The 14,792-nt window shown below is 44.1% G+C and overlaps 1 pseudogene; it reads left to right on the top strand.

Moving 5' to 3' along the window:
* LOC104863657 overlaps window positions 1–14,525 on the top strand; it is a 58,470-nt pseudogene extending 43,945 nt beyond the window's left edge.
* Window positions 14,526–14,792: the final 267 nt, after the last annotated feature.

Here is a 14,792-nt window from a genome sequence, read left to right as displayed (position 1 = left end):
TTTTTTTTTTTTTTTTTTTTTTTTGATCCCAGTTTTGTTGTTGTTGTTGCTGTTGTTCTTGTTTTATGATAGGGTTTTGCTAAGTCATTAATCTGCCCATGCTTGGCATGAACTTGTGATCCTTCTACCTCAGTCTCCTGGAGCACTGGGATTACAGGTATGTACCACCCAGTTTAAGAACCAGGTTCTTATACTTCCTTGTATCCTGAACAGTCCCAGCACTGCACCATACATGACACTCAGCATATACAGTGTGATAGTTAAAAGGACGGGCCATAAAGCCAAATATGCTCAAACTCACATTTCAGCTTTGCTATTTAGTAGCCATCTCAGCTTGGGCAAGTTATATATATTTTCTATAACAGTGCCCTGTCAGTAATTTAGGTTTACAGTATTTTCCTATATAGTTTTCCATTGCTGCTGCAACAAACGACCATGAATTTGGTGGCTTAAAACATCAATTTATTACCTTACAGATTTTAAGTCCAAAGTCCAAATTGATCTCATTAGGATAAAAATCAGTTTCCACATGGTTGACAGATGGCATCCTAGAGCTTCTGGAAGCTCTAGGGAGAATTCACCAAGGATGGCATGGCATGCCCATCGTCTCAGCTTTCTGGGAGGCTGAGGCAAGAGGGTAGCAAATTCCAGGCTCTCCTGGTTAACTTAGCAAGAACTTTCTCAAAATAAAAAATTTTTAAAGGGGCTGGGGATACAGTACAGTGGTTGAGTGCTTGTCTAGTGTGTGTGAAACCCTGAGTTCAAGCCCCAGGACTGAAAAAAAATTGTTGTAAAGGCCAAATGAAACAAATAACGCATAGCTACTTCTAAAGAGCTAAATAATGTTCTTTGCATCCTAATAATTCATTCTGTGAAATTACTCCTTGAAGGTCAGTTTCATTCAGGGAATGATAGGCCTGTGGAAATGAAATGAAAGTTGCTTTGGAATTCAGACATAAGGGCTTTTATGTAGCCATGTCCTGAGTCACAGCAAAAAGAGGTACCACAAATCTTCAAAGTCAACTCTTTAATTTTACCAAAGAGTAAGCAGAGGACTAAAGACATCTGTAAGTGGCAGAAGAGAACTGAAAACTTCACTGTGTGAATGATACAACAGCTTAATGTCTAATAATGAGGCATTATTTCAATACTTATTTTCCATCTCATAACCCAGAAAGATTGGAATCTGATTAAACAGTATTGGTCTGTCAGAAAAAAAATCATAATTTCTTGTATTTTCTACTGCATCATTCCCCAGTAAACTCAAAGAACCTTACAAAAGAATCTTCCTTGGGCACAAGGGACCTGGTTGTTTATGCAGAGTGACCATTTGTTTTTCTGGCCTGACCAGCGATGTTTTCTTTGGGCCCCATTCTTTACCCCATTCCTTACTAACATACTCAATCCACTGTCTTTGACCTCTGCCATGAACCATGTTTAACCAAATCAGAGGCTTCCCTTGGATTTTTGCCGGAGCCATTGGGGAATATCTCTTTCAGACTGCAAGCTTGAAGATGATGGTAGGCATCATTTGCTGTACAGAAAGAGAGAAACATGATGGAATCATCTAGGTCCCTCAAAAGGCAAAACAAGTCACCCTTAGAAGTGACCCCCAAAAGGTTTGTTTGAAGCAGTCTCATTTGAATACCTGCCATTTCTATCCAAAAGTATTGAAACTGATATCAATGTAAAGACGTATTTCAAAAATTTAATCGAATAAAAAATAGCTTGTAAATTGAAGGTACCAGTTCTCAGTGAATAATTCGTGAAACAATACTGAAAGAATTTAGAGAACCATCTATCTTTAAAACCTAGAGTGTGGTAATCCTTGGTAAATTAAACAGCTGTATTTTGATGTGAATAAGCCTCTTAAATTGTATGTCCTGGGCATACAAACGCTTATCCAGTTATTCTAGAAATATTCCCCAGGCATGTGCCATATGCCAGGCTCTGCTAGGAGTTGGGCAGCAATCAAGGCTCATTTTTTTTCCTCTTCTTTATCTACACATAATTTATGTTTGCTGTGACAATTCAGAAAATATAGGCATGCAGAAACTGAATTATTCTAATCATTTCTAGTAAAATCACCTAGGCTTGTGCCTAGATGTCCCCCCAAATTCTCATGCAGTATTAGGTGGAGCTTTTCAGAGGTGACTGGATCAAGAGTGTATAATTCTGGATTAAGTGTGTGATTACTAAATCAGTCCACTGATTGGTTTGGCATAGTTCTGGGTTTGGATAATAGGAAGACCCACCTTGGTTGTGAGTTCAACCCACTCTAATCATATATAGACTGGGTAGACTATAAGGGACAGAAAGAGGACTGCTATTATCTCTTGTTGCTTTGCCACTTCATTGCTTGCCTGTTGCTGCTTGTGCTCTTTCTGCCTGCCATAAACTGTTTCTCCTCTACCATGTCCCTCTGCCATGCCATACTGCTTTGGAGCCAGCCAATTAAGGACTGAAACCTCTGTAAACTCTGAGTTCCTCCTTTCACTTTGGGTGTTGGGTATTTTATCTCAGCAATGAGAAAAGTAACTAAGACAACTCAGCAAGAACTGTTATGACTATTCCAATGTACACTGGCCCAGACTTCTTTCTGTGCACATATAATAAAAGGCATAATTTCTTGAGTGTTTTACCCATGTCAAGCATTAGGCTCAATGTTTATGTGGATTATTTGCTTTGTCTTTTCAATAATTCAGTGAAGAAGTGACTTTTATTATGCTAATTAATTTAGAAAACTGAAACAGCAAAAATAGGGAACTTGTACCAAATCACATGGCTAGTACATGGTGGTGCTGGGATTAAATAAAGGCAGTTTTTTGGTATTGCCATATTAAAAATAGGATCATATTATTTTGTACCTTTATTTCCAACTTTTTTTACTAGTTCCTATTGGCTATACATATTTATTGGTTTAATTTTAGAAGATTTGCACAAACCCACAATATACTTTAAACCCCCCCCCATTTCTGTACCTTTTGCCCTTTGTTCAGAGATCTCAGGTGCCAGGTGTGGTGGTGCACACCCGTAACCATAACCCTGGCTACTTGGGTGGTCGAGGCAAGAGGATCACAAGTTTGAGCCTGCCTAGGCAACTTAGTGAGTCCCTGGCTCAAAATAAAATAAAAAAGAATGGATATATCTCAGCGATAGAGCATTTGCCTAACTTGTGTGAGGTCCTGAGTTCAATCCCCAATACTGAAAAAAAATCTCAAAGGGGCTGGAGATGTAGCTCAGTGGTATAATGAGGCTCTAGGTTGGATCCTTACCACCACACACACACACCCACCCACACACACCCATACCCCCACACACACACACACACTCACACACACTGTATTTGATGTGAATAAACCTCTTAAATTGTATGTCCTGGGCATCATCTTCTTGGGCATATATCTTGGGTTTTTGTTTTTTGTTGTTTTTTTTTCGATTTGGGATTGCATCGAGGTACTTTATACTGAGCTACATCTCCAGTCCTTTTTGTAATATAGTTTTATTTTGAGACAAGATCTTGGTAAGTTGCCTTCTCTGGACTCAAACTTGCAATCCTCCTGTCTCAGTTCTGAGAGTGCTAGGATTACAGGTGAGCGCCACCACACTTAGCTCTATAGCTTTATTTTGTTTTGTTTTGTTTTGTTTTTTGGTACCGGGGATCGAACTCGGGTCCTTGCGCTTGCGAGGCAGGCCACCGAGCCGCTAAGCTAAATCCCCGGCCCCTCTATAGCTTTATTTTTAAATCATGCATTTTATTCCCTGATGAAAATCAACATCAAATTTCTACCAGATGTTCACATTGGACACTCATGTTGTTTTTAGCTTCCTCACAAATGTAGAAACTGCAGTCCAAGATAGGCCTGTGGCTTTTCATAAGCATCATTTATCAAAGAGAAATATACAATCCTTCATAATCTGCCACTTATCTGCCCCATGTATGAATTCTACCTTCTATCTACCTTGAACTCTGGCCTTTCCCCATAAGACACATCTTTTTGCATGGCTGCATCTCCTCTCAAAGTGCTTCCAATCTTCTTTCACAGACTCCCAATCCTCCATTGTCACCTGTCCTATTTCCTAACCCCTGACTAGGTGCTTCAGTACCTGGGCTAATCCCCTGGGCAGCAGCAGTACAGAGAGGCCACACCACTACTCCCCCAGCACATTTTGCTCTCATCATTTATTAACATCAATTGCCTTCTGAAATGCAAAGCAATTCTCACTCTTCTTGGAAACCCCAATGTCTAAGACTGCCCAGTATAAAGCTCAGTAATTATTTGATGAATCAAAGGAAACTATATAATTAAAAATAATAAAAACAAAAACAGCAATGGTGAGAGCTACTTCTTATTGAAAATGTTTTCAGACACTGTGGTTAATTGCCTCATATGTATTTTAGACGATTCTATTATTGTCTCCTTTTCTGAATAAGGAAGCTGAGTCTCTGAGAGGTGAATTCACTCACCAAATAAAGAAAAATATTTGGAATTCAGTCTAATTTCTGTGCCATTTGTCTGTTTGTTTTGGTAATGAGAATCAAACCCAAGGGTATTCATTGTACCACTGAGCGCTTAAAATTTTTCTTTTATTTTGAGATAGTTGCCCAAGCTGGGCTTGAACTTTTCATCCTCCTGGCTCAGCCTTCTGGGTAGCTGACATTACAGGTATGTATACCACTGTGCCTGGAAACTGCCATGTTCTTGTTTGCCACACTTGTGGGCTCCCACAATGTAATGGCATACATCCACTCTTCAAGCATTTCCTGGGTACCTATTGGGTGCTGGTCCTGGACAGAGGCACGAGGAAGGTATACACACAGTCCCTGCCTTCTTGAAGAGGTAAACTAATAAGAGGAGCTCAAATTTGACGTCTTCAGGATCACCTGATGTGCATGCGGGTGCATGCAAATTGCTTACCTCTGGACATTTTGATTTAAATTATTTTGGGTAGGCTCAGGCGTCTGTTTTCTCAGAAGGTTCTAGGCAGAGCTGACATTTAACCAGTAGGTACTGGGGACTCTACTGGTTGTTAAAATATCCACAGACCTCTAAAACAGTTAGAAAAGAGACATGGCCCTGAGGGCCCAAGTATAGGTGAACAACTGTTCCAGATTTTCCTAGAATGTCCAGGTTTCCACAATCCAGGTCCTATATCCTGGGTAAAGCACAATGGTTGGTCACTACACCTGATGATGACCCCAGCTATGCTGATCTTGTCCAGATCTACCATGGTTCAAAAACCACAGGGCTACTATCTGGCATAGGATGTCTCCTACTCTGCCCCAGACTACACCCACTGTCAGTTCTGATTAATGGATGTTCCTGCCTCTTAAGTATTTGAACATCACCTCTGGTCCAAGCTATTCTTTTTTGGTGGGGAGGGGTACTGGCCATCAAACTCAGCACCTTGCACTTGCAAGGCAGGCAGCGGCACCACTGAGGTAAATCCCCAGCCCTGGTCCAAGCTATTCTGATGCAGGTAATCTGCAAACAAGTCTAAGGAAAACTAGTCCAACTGCTGAATACCAGATGAGGCATGGAGATTTTTATAACATAACATTAAAAACAATAGTAGCATCCTTACTATGGGGCCAGAAACAATTTTTAGAACTTTACACAAACTAACTCATTTAATTCTCCCTATTATACTAAAAAGTAGGTACTCTTATTATCCCCATTTTACATAGGAAGAAACTAAGGCCCAAAGAAGTTCGGTGATTTGCAGAAGACTTTATAGCTGGCACCAAATGTGCCTGGCAAGCCCAAGGTCCTGAGTTCGATCCCTGGTACTGGGGGAAAAAAAAAAAAAGATTGCATAGCCAGTAAGGGGGCAGAGGCAGGATTTGAACTCAGTTCAGCCTCAGAGTTATTGGGCAGTCAAGCCAAGACAGACACCTACACATAGCAGATCTAGTAAACTCTTTATTCCAGCCAAAGCTTCATTCAAATCTGTTCCCACTGCAAAACAGTCAGAGCCACTGTTCTGCTTTGAGTCTCTGTTGTCCAGATTTAAGGCAGGGGCACAGGGTGCAGAGTCTCCTGAGGCAACAGCAAGTTCTTCTTTCTTCTGTTCTCTGTCAGAGAAGCTGTTTTCAGGCTCCCAGCAGCTCTCCTCACATGGCAGAAAACTGAATACCAACTGCATTTGGGAGCGAGGAATTGAAGCATATGTCAGAGCCAGAGAAAGGAACCAAGTGACAGCCTTCTTCAGGGAAAGAGTGTGAGATTTTTTTGCAGGCAGGGCTGATTTTAAATGAACTTCTCCTCTTCATTTTTGAGTCCACCTGTTAGCAGACCAGATGGACCCAGCTAGCCTTTTCTTCCACGGGCTTCAAATAAAATGCAGCAGCCTCTGTGACTTGACCGAATTCCACCCACTGACTCTAGCGCCCTCTGTACTCAGGTGCTTTGCGTTGAAGGCTCTTAGAATCACAGAAGCTGGCACCCACGCAGGATGGCATTGATGACGGCGAGGGTGGGTGCTCAGATCTCCATTGAGGCTTTCAGAAAATACCGATTGTGCTTTCACTTTGTACCAAGCATTCTGCTGGGTTTGTGCATACAGATGAATGAGGCAGAAACCGCCCCCAAGGAGCCAAAAAAAACCATCATTCATTTTCCCCAGGATAAGTACTTTAGAGAATAGCTCGGGGGACTTGCGGGAGTTTGCCTCGGGGTCTCAAGTACTGGCAGAAGACGAAGGCTTTGAAAAGATGGTGGAGCCACAAGTGGCGGGTAAGAGTAAGTGCTTGAATGAAACGGGGAAGAGAACAGACATTTCAAACAGACAAGCAGCCAGAAGCCCGTAAGAAACACAAGAACAGAACAGCAAAGAGTAGGTGCAGAGCGGGGCGGAGGCTTAGGAGCCTGTTGCCTGGGTGAGGGGTGTGGACCTTGTGCTGAGGACCCTGAAATGCTGCCGGCAGAGGAGCAACGCCATTGGAGCTGTACATTTTTCAAACATTCTTTTGGCTTATGGCAGATCAGTAGCAGAGACAGAGCTAGGCCTCAGCTTTAGAGAAGAGTGTCTCCCTGGACAGTGTGTATTGACAGCCCCAGAACTGGTGTCCTGCTGTTTGAGGAAAGTTGTTCCATTCTGTGTCTAAATCCCTTCATCCCCTTCCTTACCTTCTACTTTTTCAGAAAGAAGGAAGAAGAGCTTAAAATGCAAGCCCAGACAGATTCCCTGAAAAAAATCTCTGTTCTCTATGTCTAGCTGGGTGGTCTTGGGAGAGATAACCGACATCTCTGGGCCTCCTTTTTTTTTGAGGCAGGGTCTCACTATGTAGATGAGACTGACCTGGAACTCACTATGTAGCCCAGGCTGGTCTCAAACTCACAGAGATCCTCCTGCTTCAGCCTCCTGTAGTGCTGGGATTACAGGCATGCACCACCATGCCCGGCTTCCATTTCTTATTTGTAAAGTGATTTTTTAAAAAACACCTCAGATCACTGTTAGCACAATTTACAAAAGTAATGCATGTAGTGTATTTGACCTAAGACCAGTGCTCAATAAATAGGAACTCATTTCATCGTGACTCCCTTCTCTGGGACAGAGTCAGAGATTTTTATTGAACTGTTCCCGTGTCCATTTTGTTGGAAGTTCCTGCTGCATTTTGTTTACCCAAAGAGCCCTTTTTATCCTCTTTAGTAAACTCACTATGAGGAGGAGGGTCTAAGCCAGGCCTAATCACTCATATTACTCCACATCTCCTATACAGGGATGGGCCAGTTGTGGCCCTTGCGCTGGGGTTGATGTGTACTGGGAGCTGCTGCTGCTGAGAGCCAGAAGTCTGACTTTCCACTAGATGGGGTTAATAGCTGCCATGTGCACCACAGGGAAATAAGCAGAGGGACTGGAAAAAAATCAGAGCTGAGAGTCAGATGAACAGAGTTCAGCAGCATACAGGTGCAGGGTCTAAAGCCCAAGGCCGTGCTTGTCCAAGTTCTTCTTGCCATTCTGTGAACCAGCTCACCAGCACTGCAAGTTCCTTAGAGTGACAAATCCCCCTTTTTTCTTAGAAAACTTAAGAGGTGTTTTGACATTTGTAGCCAAAAAGAGTTCTGACAAACATTCAAGGTCACAGGCGATTCTGAATCACCTGCTTCTTACAGCCACAAATTTCCAAAAGGTCTCAAAAGGTTACCACCAGTAGCTTTGGAAATACACCTTTTCTTTGAAGGAGATATGAAAGCCTTCATATATATATATATATATAAACAATAAAGGAAACAGCCAAGCATGGTGGCACATGCCTGTCGTCCCAGCACTTTGGGAGACTGAGGCAAAAAGGATGTCAAGTTCAAGCCCAGCCTGGAAAACTTAGTGACTTTAACCTTGTGTCAAAGTAAAAATTAAAAAGGGGCTCAGGATGTAGCTCAGCGCAGAGGCCCTACGTTCAAATCCCCAAAATACCTTTTAAAATACAAACCGAAATACTTTTTAAAAGGGCAGAATCTTCTTTTCAATTTTTTCAGGAACTCAAATAGATAAAACAGAAAAAAGAGGAGGCGCGGTTGCAGCTGTAAGGGCAGGGAGACCCTGAACCCTGGCAGCGCCCTCCCCAGCATCCCCTGAAAGCTAACAGTCAAGTCTGACTTCCTACATCAGGAATCACCTTGACCACATTTTTGACACCTGGTCACCTAGCCTCAGCTTGTGCACGTCCACCCGTGAGCAGCTGAGTAAGCCTTGAGCAGTGCACTTCCGTTGAGACTTCTCTGAGAGCGGGATAGTCCTTCCTTTGTAGTCTGGTAACACTCGCCCATGAGTCCCAGTCCTCTGGCGGTAAACAGAGCTAATTAAATACACCTTTGCTACTGCAGCCGTTGCTGCAAACAGTTTTCACGTCCTGCTTAGTGACCGGCTTTCGCATCCTCAGTTCTTTCTGATGGTTCCTCAGGGGGCCTCATGTCCAGCTGGTGCGATGCCTAAAAATAAGCAGCCTCCTGCTCAAGGTGCAATTTAAGGAGAAGCATAGAGTCCACAGGCTAAGAAGTAGAGAAAGTATTTATAAAAACACACATGAAATTTATAGCAACCCCACCCACTGCTTCCCATGCGTGGCAAGTCCCTGTCCAGGCGCTGTTCACACTGATTTCTTCTCACAAGACCTGGTTGCAGGGGTCCCTAAGTCTATCACCATGGCCCCCCCTTGAATAAAGTCTTCGTTTCCATCTTTTAAAAATATATATCAATATTTTCTTTTCTTTTTTTGTCGTACTGGGGATTGAACCTCGGGCCTTCACACTGAGATACCGTATATCTCCAGCACTTTTTAATATTTATTTTAGGGTAGGGTCTTGCAAAGTCACTAAGCTGCCCAATCCTCTGTCTCAGCCACCCAGAGTCGGGGGAGGCTAAAAATGTTTTCAAAAGATGAAACCCAGAAGTTTGGGCAGCTGGCTCAATGATAAGAGTGTCTGCAGCAGGGCTAGGATTTGCACCCAGGTCTCACCTGACTCTAAAGCTGGGGCATGTCAGTGTGCCTCTGAGAGCAGACACAGCTCTCTTTGCTATGGACTAATGAGCCCTGGAAAATAATCAAATGGAGCCAGGAAAGACGGCATCAGTGAAGAGAATTCTCGAAGACTTTTTATCACTGGGGCCACGACACAAAGGACCTGTCTCCTTTGTATTGAAGCTTCAGAGAAGCTCCTTCTTATTTGTTTATCTTGTTATTATTTTGGTTCTTTTTTTTTTTTTTCTATGTAGCCCAGGCTGGCTTCAAACTCACAGTGATCCTCCTGCCTCAGCCCTCAGAGTGCTGAGTATTTTGATTCTCTTGAGACGAGGTCTCACTGTGTAGCCCCGGATAGTATTGAACTGGTGATCTTCCTCCTTTCATCTAAAAGTTTCTTTTAAAACCTAACACAGTTGCTGCATGATAGAGACAATCAAATCTGTTATTCGAATGCACAAGCAAGGGAGATGTGGGTCCCTGGGGTTGGAAAGATCTGGTACGACTGCGTGATCAAATTGACTGTGGTTTTCTTGCTTCCCTTTTCTCTTGCCTGTAGAGTTTTAGCTCTTTGTCAACCCAAACTCCACTTTCTGGGTGCCACTGTGCCTGAATCTGGGGAGCAAAGAGGTGAAAGAACTAGCAATGGCCACCTTGGAGCCTGAGATGTCACCAAAAGAGAACTTAGCCTCTGGTTTCTGCTTCTTGGTCCTGGGGGCCCATTCAAGTTCCATAGCCGTCTAGGGTTTGCTGAAAATGTTTCAGGTTATAGTACTGACAGCAATGACACTCTTTTCTCTGTGCTGGGGATTGAACCCAGGCTCTTGTGTACACAAGGCACACACTGTAACACTGAGCCACAGCCCCAGCAATAATGGTCTTGGAAAGTTTTATTGAGCAGCTGCTATACCCAGCCACACACATCATTTCACCCAACTCCTACAACCTACCTACCAAGCAGGGACTTACTGAGATTCCGGGTTGAAAGACATGGTCGCTGAGGCCTGGGGCAACTGTATAACAGACGTATTGAAGTTTCCTGCTGGAAGTCATCCTTGTGTAAATAGTGTGGCTGACGTCTGAACTCTGGCAGCCTGACCTAGAGCCCAGCTGTTCTCATGTACTGCTGCCTTCATATGCTGCTGAAAGAAAAGAAGCCAGATAAATGAGTACAGACAGTAGGCTTCCTTTACACGACACCTGCGATTTAACAAATTCTGGAAGAGGCAACAGAAAACAGATCAGGGAATGAAGAGGCATACAAAGGGAAGGAGACATAACACTTATGCTTGGAAGGTGATAGGTTTTCCTGTTTTGGGGTTTGTGGGGGGGGGTTTGCCTTGAATGTGGTGACAGTTTCCCACATGTAGACGACTGTCAAAACTCATCAAATTGTATATTTTAAGGGCTAGTTATTTGTTGTGTGTCACTTATATGCCAACAAAGTTTAAAAAACAGCACTATGCATGATTCTTATTTAGTTTTGTGATACTAGTGATTGAACCCAAGGCTTTCACACTGAGCTACAGCTATAGCAACGGCTCTTTTTATTTTATTTATTTTGTTAAATTTTGAAACTGGGTCTTGCTAAGTCACTTAGGTGTCCAGGTTGAGTTTGAACCTTGGATTCTCCTACCTCAGCCTCTAAGAGTGCTATGATACAGAAGTATGTCACGCTTGGATTACAAGAAAAAATTATTATATATATGTACACATATATACATACATATGTGTTTAGACATCATTTAATATACGCATTCAAATATACAGTGAATATTAAGATCAATATTGTAGCAGCATACTTTGATTTAACGTGAACCATGAATACTTTATTCTTCGTGTTCACATGTCTTAACACAGCACACAGGCCTTGTGTGATCTGTCCCTGAACCCTCAGTGTCATTTCTCACCACGCCCCCCGCCCCATCTGGGACCACGAGGTGTTACTTTCATTTCCCCCATCACCTCCTGCTGTCCCGGGCGGGCGTACAGGCTCTTTCACCCTCTCTGGACCACTCTCCCGCCCTCCACCTCCTCTGCCTAACCCTTTAGGCCTCAGCTCAGATGCCATGCAAAGCATTCCCCCTTTGGCACCTGCAGCTGCAGTTGTTTAATGGTGTTTCCCTGTGGTCACCTTGCAATTGTGAGGACAAAAGATCCTGTGTCTTTCGTTCATAGGCTTTTTCCTACTATGTAGCATGGAAGCTGGTACACAGTAAGTATTCATCACACATTTGTTAATTGATCTACTAAAATGATATTTTAAAAATCCTACTGAATGAGCACGACTGCTATACATTAACATATCATCATTTTAAAAAGAGCACACATGATTAACAGTCTCTAATATATTGGCCAGCATAAGGTTAAGAATATCACCAAAGTAACATGACACTTAGCTGGGCACAGGGGCGTGTGCCTGTAATCCCATCAACTCAGGAGGCTGAGGCAGGAGGACTGCAGGCTCAAGCAGGAGGGTGTCTCTTCACCAGAATTCACCAGGCTCTCTGGTTTGTGTGTCCTGTCCGACTTCTGGACAGGAGTTTGTAATCCCTCCTCTGGCAGTAAAACTCAACTGGCAGAGGTTTCACAATGTCAATCTTATTTCTTCCCTTCTGTAAGTGGAAAGACCCAGTGTAGAGATTCATTTTTCCACTGATGTAAATTATACTAGCACCCCAATTTAGATAGCAGAAGCAGTTACAAATAGTTTGGTTTTAAATACATTTTCCACCTCACAGCAAAAATGTTACTTGGCATGTTTAGAAATCCCCTACCCCACCCCCTGTTTCATCACAACTGAAATTCCCATCATATAACTATCTACTCTGTGCTTTGATATTTGAGAATGACTCCAGTTGATTCTAGAATTGTAACTGAATAAACTTGACATGTATCTTCCGAATAGCTTTCAGCAGTGTAGCTCCAAGTTCCTCTTGAGCCCCCCTGTCATTTTCTTACGTCTCCCAGTGTGCAAATTGACTGACCCTCAGTTTTTTCCTGCAGTCAGCCCCAAGCAGAGAGAAGCTGGTCCTAGGTGTGTCCTACTTGTGTACACGGTCTCTAATGGCTGACACTGGACAGCCACCTGATATAACTTCACCTGAAAGGTCCCAAGCAAGTCCACCTGTAGGTCAGTTCATAGCCTATACCTGTGATTCCCAAAATGTGGATTCCAGACCAGAAATGTCAGCATCAGCATCACTCAGTAGCTTGTTAGAAATGCAGCCTTGGCTGGAAGTAAAGGTGTGTATCTTTAATCACAGCTGCTCAGAACACTGAGGTAAATCTACACGTTCTAGGCTAGCCCGAGAAACTTCGTAAGACCCTGTCTCAAACTAAAAATAGACAAATTAATTAATAGGACTGAGGATATAGCCCGGGACTCCCTGGGTTCAATCCCTAGAACTGCCCACCAAAAGCAGAGTTTGGCCTCACTTCTGCCCTACTAAATCCAAGTCAGCATTTTAACAAGATCCCCAACTGACTCATAAGCACATGCAAATAAAAATAATTTCTTTAGTTAAAAGTGTGTGAAGTAAGTAGAAGAGGGTGATATGACAGTGACTGGGAGAGGTTACTTTACGCAGAGCAACTGTTTTGAAGGCTTTTGGTCTCAGGTCTCATTTTACACTTTCCCCCCCAATTCTTTCCTTTTTTTTTTTGTACTGGGGATTGAACTTGGGCCCTTGCAAGGTAGGCACTGGAACCACTGAGCTAAATTCCCGGACCTCCCCGCAATTCTTTACTCAGGATCCTTTAACACTTTTAAAGCACATTGTGGATCTAATGAGCTTTGTGGAAGTGGGTTATGGTCGTCAGTATTTACCATGTGAGAAATTAAAATTAACCTGCCATGGTGGTGCGTATCTGTAATGATAGCACTGGGGAGGCTGAGGCAGGAGGATCACCACCAGGATGAGGCCCGCCTGGCCTACACAGTGAGTTCAAGGCCAGCCTGATCTTCATAGCAAGACCTTATCTCAAAAATTGTTTTAAATTATTAACTTTAAAATATATGTAATTTGTTCAAAAATAATAAACTCATTACATACTAACATATATTTTATGAAAATAGCTGTATTTTCTAAAACAAAAATCGTGAATGAGAAGCATGACATCATTTCACATTGTAAATATCTTCTCTTTTCTTAATAGAAGAGGGCTGGATTCTGATACTTGTCTCTGTATTCGGCCGATTGCAGCAACATGTGTCATGAGGTCTTTTAAAAATTCCCATGTACGTGCTTGGAAGAGAAAGAATGAAAAAGCAAATAGCCTCTTACTACTGTTTGAAAATAGTTTCGACTTCGCAGGGCCATTCAAACAAGGTTCCAAATCACGCTTTAGCATAGCCGATGGGATGCAGTGACAGACGCCTGACAGGCAGCGTTCAAAGGGACCCCTCAGAGGGGAGCAGTCAAGTACTGGGCTACTCACTTCCAAAACTGCTGCACGGATAGGGTCTTCAGTGCAAATTCTGGTCCTAGAGTAGCTGTGGCACTATTGGCAAATTCCCTGTCCTCTCTGAGCCTCAGTTTCCCTATCTGTCTTATGAGGACAATGATCCCTAATATTCCCACCCCTCCCCAAATCTCTGGGAGAGCCCAGCGGAATTTAAAGCAATTTTCTTATTTCCCCAGCAGATGGCAATAGAGACCTGCCCAGGCCGGACCACTTCCACCCCAGAGGCCGTTCGCCGCCTCCCCACGCAGACCCAAGTTTCCCTCGAGATCCGGGCGGTTTCCTTGGCACTGGCTGACATTAGGTATCCGGGCCACCCGGGCCGTCCCCAGGGAGCGGCAGGGAGCGGCGACAGCCCTGCACGTCGGCCCAAACCTGGCCAAGTTGGGAGGCTCAGATCGAATGCCAGGCTGGAAGAACAGACCGGAGGATTTGGTTTGGGCGAAGGACGCCCCCACGCTCACACACACGCGCACGCGCGCGCACACACTGAGCCTTCCGTGGGGAACCACCCAGGAGCTGTTGACTCCTCACAGGGAATATCGGGCGGGGTGGCCGGAAGGGAGCGGGACGGAGCGCTGCGCCCTCCCCGGGGACAGCCGCCTCCTGGCGCGCGCGGCGCTTGCATCAGCGCTGCCTGGGCAGGGGCAGCGGCCTGGCCACCGGCGACGTCAGCCGCTTTCCCAGAAGAATTCCACTTCCTGCGGCCCGGCCCGCTGTGCGTGGGCCCGGGGAGGGGGGCGGGTTGGTTTCGCAGGATGACACCACCTCTTTGCCGCATCTCCTCATTCGTACAGTCTGTTGTCATGGAGACCACAGCATCCTGGCTGCCTTGGCGAGGCCAACCGGTCCCCGGGAAGTGAGT

The sequence above is a fragment of the Fukomys damarensis genome, unplaced genomic scaffold (assembly GCF_012274545.1).
Source record: "Fukomys damarensis isolate Sample0158 unplaced genomic scaffold, DMR_v1.0_HiC HiC_scaffold_28, whole genome shotgun sequence".
Classification (NCBI taxonomy): domain Eukaryota; kingdom Metazoa; phylum Chordata; class Mammalia; order Rodentia; family Bathyergidae; genus Fukomys; species Fukomys damarensis.
This window is presented reverse-complemented; position numbering and strand designations above follow the sequence as displayed.